We start from the raw sequence: 7,598 nt of genomic DNA, 5'->3' as shown, positions 1-7,598 counted from the left end.
CCGCCGCTATGGCCGCAAGGAAATCCAGTCCCGGCCGGGGGCTATTTGCCCTTCCATGACGTTAAACGTACTCAGGCGCCACGCCCCGCCACGCCACGCCAACGACGACTCTCACCGCCCCGCCTTACGTATCGACCGCTGCTGCTGCTGATTCACTGCGGATGAGCGGGGAAATCTATAAATTCATCGCACGTCATCGGAGCAAAGTCTCCCGGGGCGTGATCACTCGCAGAGAGCGGCCCCGACTGTCGTGTCATGCGTAACGCATGTTACATAAAAACAGCATTTTCTTTTTTCTTCGTTTTCGTTTTCTGCGCATCGCGTGATTTTTCAACAAAAGAAGTGTTTTGCTCATGAAAATTTTGAAAAAAAAATCGGGAAATTTTCCTCATAAGGAGAAAGTTTAAGCATATACTACAACGGCAACGTTTGACACCATTTCGTCATTTACAAAAACAAAAACAAAAAACAAAACAAAAACGGACTAAGTAAGCATGATGGCGCGACGAAAAGAAGAAAGGTATCTGTTGCTCCAGTTCCTTCAGGCCTGCGGGCACGCGGCCATGGCGCAGCAGGAGCAGGGAAGTCCTAGTACGCGCCGCAACTACTAAGAAAAAAATGAAGAAGAAGAAAAAAGTAAACTCCAGTTCCCAGCTGGACCCGGCAGTGTGCGCCCACCTGAAGCTATCCCGTAAAAAAAGAACAGGGAATAAATTTCAATTTCTCCCCGCTTCCCTCTCACTCGCTCTGCAGAGCATGCCATGCCGCCCGGCGATAAAGGCGGGTGCGGTGCGGATCACGCGACCAGTGCACTAGTTAGTAGATCTGCCACTACTCTTTGGCAAGACGAGGAGCGGCGCCAACAGAGATTTCGCAAAGCGATATCACACACACACACACACACACCACACACACACACACACATTCCAGCAGACGCTTTGAGAATTATTCCTTCTTATTTAAAAATTATTATTTCGCTATTCGCTATATATTTTTTGTTATGATGTCTGTCGGCCGTTTTCTTTTGTTTTGTGTGGTAAGGGGTGGGGTGGGGGGACGACGGCGGGCGGTCGAGCAGCAGATTCTCGCGGGAGAGTCGTCACGAAGACTAACTGGCGGGGCTGGCGGGGATCTGATGCCTGCTCCGGGTCCTACGTGAGGGCGCCGCACCGCACCGACCCGGGCTTGGGGTGGGCCGGGACCCCCGGGACCCTCGCTTAGTTGGACGCGCTGAGCGAACTGGCGCCAACTATGACCCATCAACGTCAATTACCCTCGGGGGCCTAAGTGGCGCGAGTGCGCGAGCTGGTGCGTGCGTAACCGCGGCGAGCAGTTAGCTCCAGTGTCAGCCGCAGCGGCAGCCCTCGGTCGATACGCGAACGGGATGGTGGAGGGGGGGGGAGCAAGCGGGAATCTTGGATTTGAATGTGAAATTAAATGGGGTCGTAGAGGCCCTCCTGTTGCCCAGCATCAGCCGAGGCGGAGCGTGGAGCAGGTCTGGAGGTGCGCACGCGTGTCCCCGGGGGCCCGGGGCGCGGGGGCGGGGAGGGCGATGGCCGCTCTTCATCCTGCCCACCTTGCCCCTGCCAGAGTCAGAGTCCCCGCTGGGCGCTGCTCTACCTCCGCTGGCCGGGCTGGGGTAATGTAGGTCGGGAGGGGCAGCCCCACCGCCCCCCTCACACCCACCCGGGGGTGAAAGAAATATATATGAGAGGGGCGGCAACATCGACGGGGGTAAGGGGCTGACCCGTTGCGGGACCCCTTGCGGGTGGCACGCCGTCAGATAACAGTCTAGATCTGGAGTACCCGTAGCTCTCCCTGGGCGTGGCGTGGCGCGGCGTGGCGTGGCGTGGCGCGGCGTGGCGTGGCGTGGCGTGGCGTGGCGTGGCGTGGCGTGGCGTTGCGCGGCGTGGCGTGGCGTGGCGTGGCGTGGCGTGGCGCGGCGTGGCGTGGCGTGGCGTGGCGTGGCGTGGCGCGGCGCGGCCTGGCCCCGGGCGCACAATTATTGCAGCCCCGGCCCGACTCGATAGGGCTCGTCGATACGGACTCATGTAGATCAGGCCGGCCCGGCCGACTCCGCGCGCGTCAAAAATAAGAATAATAATGATGATGATAAAAATGAAAATAAAAAGTGGGAATGAAAAGAGCAGGGCCAGCAGCGCCCCCCTCACAAAACACATTCCTTTTCTTTCTCGCTCGCGCTCACACGCAAAGTCCCCGCTGCGCGTTCCTCGACAGCAGCTGCGGCCCGCCGAGCAGAGCAGTCCTGCTGCAGGAAATATTGCAAATCTTTTCTTTACAAAAATTAGCTGTCGAAACTTGGAAAATTGTAATATAATGTGGAGATTTCAACGCACGTCAGCGACGAGAGAGATCCCCCCTCTACGCCTCGGCCGCGGCGGGACTTCCCCTCTCCTTTCCTCTCCTCCCCACCCTTCCCCCCTCTCTCCCTCCTCCCGCGCGGTCAGCGAGTTTTGTGCCCGTTCGTTATTAGCCACATTAGCAGCCCGCAGCAGCTAGGGAATCTGGTTCTGGTTGGATCGGAAACTCAACAGCCGCGCGCAGGCTGGCGGGCGGGGAGGAGCGGGCGGGGGCAGTGCGAATGCGCGGAGGAGGCTGCGGAGAGCAAAAGAAACGGGGGAAATAAAGAAAAAACAGCGCAGCTGCATTGCGCTCTCCGCGAAAGTTACGGTGGTCTTAACGGACGCTGCGGGATGAAAAATTAAGTGAGGGGGAATGGATTGTAAGTTTGCGCTTCCCTGCTGCTGCCGCCGCGGGGCCCGCGAAGATACTGTGTGCCCCGCTATTCCGCGAAACCGTCCTGCTGCGTGTGCGTTCCGCCCCGCCCCGCCCCGCCCGCCTCCGACTAGAGGAGCAGCCCCGAGCACGTCGCCGACACGTCAGAAATGAGAGTGCATTCGTCATGAGGCGCGCAGGGCGAGTGGCATCGTCGGATCGTCGGAAACTCTGTTCGAAATGAAAGATCAGGTCGTTTGCTTTAGTACCGGACCGGAAGATATGCTACTCACTCCGCGCGTGAACTATAGCCATAGAGGAAGCGAAACTCGAGCGCCAGCTCGGGCTGTATCTCGCTCGGGCTGTACCGGTATGGGCCGTTTCGCAAAAATGTTAAGGCCGATGGAAAGCTTGAAAGTTGAGATTATTTTTCGGCTAGCTTACACTCATTATCCATCTTTGACAGCCTAGGAGCTAGCGCCGGACTGCCCATTGAATCTGCCGCTCGCGGAGAGACCAGGGCTGCTACACATCTGTCTCTAGCAGCTGCTTTCAGTGCACGATCGGAGGCACGGGCCCTCCCGCCCCTCAACTCCCGCAACGCAAGTCGGGGACGCCGAAACGAGCCGCGAATATTCTCGGGCGGTTACCCCATCTCTGCCTCATGCTGTTGCTGCTGCCTCCTCTCCAAAAATAAAAATAAAAAATATATACAAAAGTGGGCATTTTTGTGGCGAAGCGACCTGGCGGCGCAACGCGGTGAGGGTAGAGGCCCAGGAGGAGCCAGGAGGAGGAAGAGAGAGGAAGGGGGAGATTGGAATCTCACAGGCCCGCGATGAAACCCACAGGCCGAGTCGTCCGTCCCCCTCTGGTTTTCCGTCTTCAAACAAAAGCATTGTGTTGATTGTGTTTATTAGCGGCGGGGTGAGGAGGGGGGCGGGGGGAAGGGGGCCTCCTGGAGGAGGTCCTTGGGCGGCAGGACGCCGCGGCAGCGACCAGGGGACCTGTAGGACCAGACATGTGTCCGGTAGCCTCCGTCACGGCGCCCACTGCGGCGGACAGGTCTCGTTTGGGTCCCGTTTTGGTCCCGAGCAGGGCAGGGTGGGACAGAGGACAGGCGGGGCGGCGTGCCCGGCAGCCCACCCAGCCGAGGGGACGCGATAGGCGCGACCTCGCCGGGGACCGACCCATCGATAGGGAACCGATACCGGATCGATGTATCGATGTATCGATGTGCGCCGCACACTGACGCACGGAAGCGATCGCCGACCTCCGCCGTAGAGTGTCGGCCGTGAAGAGGATGATCCAGACCAGATCCTGGCGGCCCGCCGCGGTCTCGCTCGCTCTCACGGGTGGCCCGCCCGCCCCGCGCCCCGCGCCCCGCGCACCTGTCCCTGGCCAGGCAATCTATTTAATCCTTTTTATAGCCTTGTCACACACGGGACGCAGCGGACGCGCGCCGCTCCGCACCGCCGCGGGGTGGCGAGGTGGCGACGAGGTGACCCCCTCCTCCCCCTCGTGCAGGTGGTGCCTTTGCCCCTCCCCCGGCCCTCCGCCCCTCTCTCTCTCACACACACACACATACACAAACACATTTTCTCTCTCTCACACGCACAACACTCTTTCCAATAAAACAAGCTTGTTGATGTGCGTTCCGCGCTGACGTATAGGAATGCCTCGGATGTCAACCGGGTGGAGAGATGACGCGACGAAAACTTTTGAGGAACGCCGTCGCCTCCAGCGGGAGCCTGCTGCGAGACGCGGCGCGCGCGCTGGCCGTCGTCGTCGCCGTCGTCGAGTCGGCAGGGGGGTCCTGCGTGGCGCGGGTCCCGCGCCACCCGAGCGGGGGTCCTGCGCGGCCCGGCCCGGCCCGACCCGACCGCAGCAGTCGGAGGAGTTTTCATATCAAATCCCCTCGGCATACTGATGGTGCGTTTAGCCCCGGTAATGGCCGCCGGTCCCGCGGCGCCATGGGAGCTGGGAGCCTGCCCCGGCCCCGGCCCCGGCCCCGGCCCCGGCCCCGGCCCCGGCCCCGGCCCGGCCGCGAGCCCACCGGAGAGTGCCGAACAGTCTCACGTCGCCTTTTACGAGGCAGTCATGTGATGCACGGAGGCGGCCGGCCCGTGGATCTCTCGCATCCCCTTCCCGCCTCACCTCCCCTCCCTCCTCAGAGGCCTAACCGGCCAATAATTTTTGACAATCATTACTTGGCGCTGCTGCTGCTGCTGCTTTTGGGTTCGGCCTGCCCCGCCCCGCCACGTCCCACCGGCCACAAACACGAGGAATGCCGCTGCGCTAAAAGCCCTCCTACTTTTGGTGAGGGGCCAAAAGCACCCGGCCCGACCGATTTGGTGGGAGTGGCTTAAAAGAAAGAATACGGTGCGACTTTTTAGAATGCATAAAAAAAAATCCTCACGTGCGCTGCCGTTTGTCGCCCCTTTTGCTCGCCGCCGCGCCCGGAGGGCCCGGAGGCCAAGGCGAGGCGGGGCGATCCGGAGGAGATAAAAGCTCGCCGTTGTTACTACTTTCTGCTCATTGACATTTTGTTAGCGCGGCGCCAGGGGGTAGGGGGGCGAGGGAGGTCACTCCGGGTCGCGGGGCTGGTCGCGCTCCGTGGGGCCGGCGGGCCGGGCCGGGCCGGGCCGCGGGGCAGCGAACCTTGAAATCACACGACCGACCGACCAACCGCGCCGCGAGCAAACGCCTTTCGCTCACGGGGGGAGACTAACGTAAGAAGTACTAGTAGAGAGAGAAAGAAAGGGGTGGGGGGCAAAAACGAGTGAGAGGGGGATGGAAGATCGTGTGAAGTTTGGTCGGCTGGTAAGCGTGTGCCGTACTGTGCGGTCGTCTCTCTCGCACACGGCGAGGGTAGCGCGCCGCGCGCACCTGCCGAGGCCCTCGTCATTAGGGGTGGGGCGCCTCGGAGTCTCGCGCTTTAGCCGCGCCGTGTCGCGCAGAACTACAGGCCGTTTGGGTCGATACTACTTGCGCAGCAGCCCGTTTTACGGCTCATCAAATCGACGACGACGGTAATGATGATGATAACAATAAAAAGAAATCCTGGTACTCGCTGCTCGGCGTGGCGGCCGCTCAGCGCGCGGGGCACAACGCCTCGCGGGGACATTTTCAATTTCGACAGACGGTTTTACTACTCGTGTCTGTCCGCCGTGTTTATGGAAGGCGCCGAGCGAGGCTGGCTCTGCCCCGGCTCCTTACCCGCGCGTGAGAGCCTCCTAGCGTCGCCGTGATCCCGACGACCGATCCTTTATGGGATCGTTATACGACCCCGACGGGCCTCAAACGCATAGTCTTTTCCATCAAAACCGGCCGTTTGAATTCAGCTGTATCGGACGGGGAATCAAGAGAGAGGAGGGCGGTGCAGAAGCAGTCGGCCCGCTGTTTGCTTGACTTGGACGACCTCAGGGGACGAGCGGAGCGGAGCGGCCGACGGAGAGAAAGGAGGAGAGTGCCTGCGAGATTCGGCTAAAAAGACAGTTAAAGTGGAGTTGCCCGGGTTGCGGTTTCGCGGCCTCACAGACATCCGGTAAAACGTTACAGCTCTGGCGCCCTTTGCTCTCGTTACCGCATCACGAGGTTTTTGATACTTTCACGACTGCAATCGTTGTACTGTCGTTTGAAAGGTGTCCCAGGAGAAGGCACATACACACGGTGACCGTACTGTATCAGTCTCTGAAACTGTCACTCACAGCTGCCGCATACCCTATTGAGAGCACGAGGAGTACCAAGGTGGCTGATGAATCCTCCGCACTTTTGCAGATATACTTTACCGCGCGCAGGTATGTCGGCGGGTTGCCTATCCGGCCGTGCCGTACGGTGTCGTGGTCAGCGGCGATGGGCAAACCCATAGGCGCGCCTGCATGCGGCACAGCATAACTACAGAAGAAGGTTTTAATCAGCCGCCTGGTTTGCAGCGTTTGCAGGCCACAAGCAGCTTCTGCTGCTAGAGGACAGGCAGCAGGCACGGCACAAGGCATATGTTATGAAAACTTTTGTAAGCAAAGGTGTATGTATGGTGAGAACGAAAAACGCGCCCGCCTAGGCAACTTAAGTTGCTCTGTCTTCTGTCGCATGCACCTTTGTCGCCTTCTCCTGGTAGAGCCAAGGTAGGCTTCTGAAATGACAGTGTATGTGGTTCTGCCGTTGCATCCTCACCGCTGCTCGCGTTTGACTCTCAACCCCTGTAACGGACTCGTGCGTCCACTTCATTAGTCTCCGTCACGCAGCCGCCACCCTCAGCTGTGGCCCCTCCCCCTCCCCTCCCACCGGCCAGACCACCCTTGCGGCTGGCGAGGGGTGCCGGGGGTTGCGCGCGTGCTAATGTGACTCGCGGCTCGTTTCGCGCCAGCTGCTCGCTCACCTCTTGTATACGTCGCTGGGCGCGAGCGTGTTGCGGATGGCGAATCTGAGCCTGGACCCGCTCGCGGTCCTGGCGACGACGGCGTCGTTCTATCCGGCGGCCACCCGGGCCAGCCGCATGGCACGGGCTGGGGCGGTCGTCGTCGGTATCCTGGTAGGGGTGGCAATCCCGGCCGGAGTCCTCATAAAGGAAGCGAATCTGAATCCGCTGCACTGTATCCGCAGTAAAGGGCGCACTACGCCAAGCACACACACTCACACACACACACGTGGGCACTGTCACATGTCGCGCCGTACGAGCGTCACTACGCGTCGCGGCGTCGAGCTGAGCGTCGTCGGCGTCGACTGCGCGCGGTCAGGAGATGGGGTGCGGCGGCGGCACGCTCCGTTCCACGCCGGCTCCGGGGGAAGACTGAACCGAACAGCGTCGAGCGCCGCTCCGCAGCCTACCTGCCCGCCGGCCGGCGTCGCGAGAGGTGGAGGGG

General features: G+C 60.7%; 1 protein-coding gene across 1 annotated transcript in view; it reads right to left on the bottom strand.

Moving 5' to 3' along the window:
- Positions 1 to 7,521, bottom strand: part of LOC113209760 (ly6/PLAUR domain-containing protein 6B-like) — a 25,928-nt gene extending 18,407 nt beyond the window's left edge. The window contains exon 1 of the mRNA XM_026427436.2: positions 7,115 to 7,521. The gene's annotated coding sequence lies outside the window, so the exon portion shown is untranslated. The remainder of the gene's footprint in view (positions 1 to 7,114) is intronic.
- Positions 7,522 to 7,598: the final 77 nt, after the last annotated feature.

The sequence above is a fragment of the Frankliniella occidentalis genome, unplaced genomic scaffold, assembly GCF_000697945.3.
Source record: "Frankliniella occidentalis isolate FOCC.00 unplaced genomic scaffold, Focc_3.1 Scaffold101, whole genome shotgun sequence".
Lineage (NCBI taxonomy): Eukaryota > Metazoa > Arthropoda > Insecta > Thysanoptera > Thripidae > Frankliniella > Frankliniella occidentalis.
Note: the sequence above shows the minus strand (reverse complement) of the source record. Positions and strands in the feature narration are given on the sequence as shown.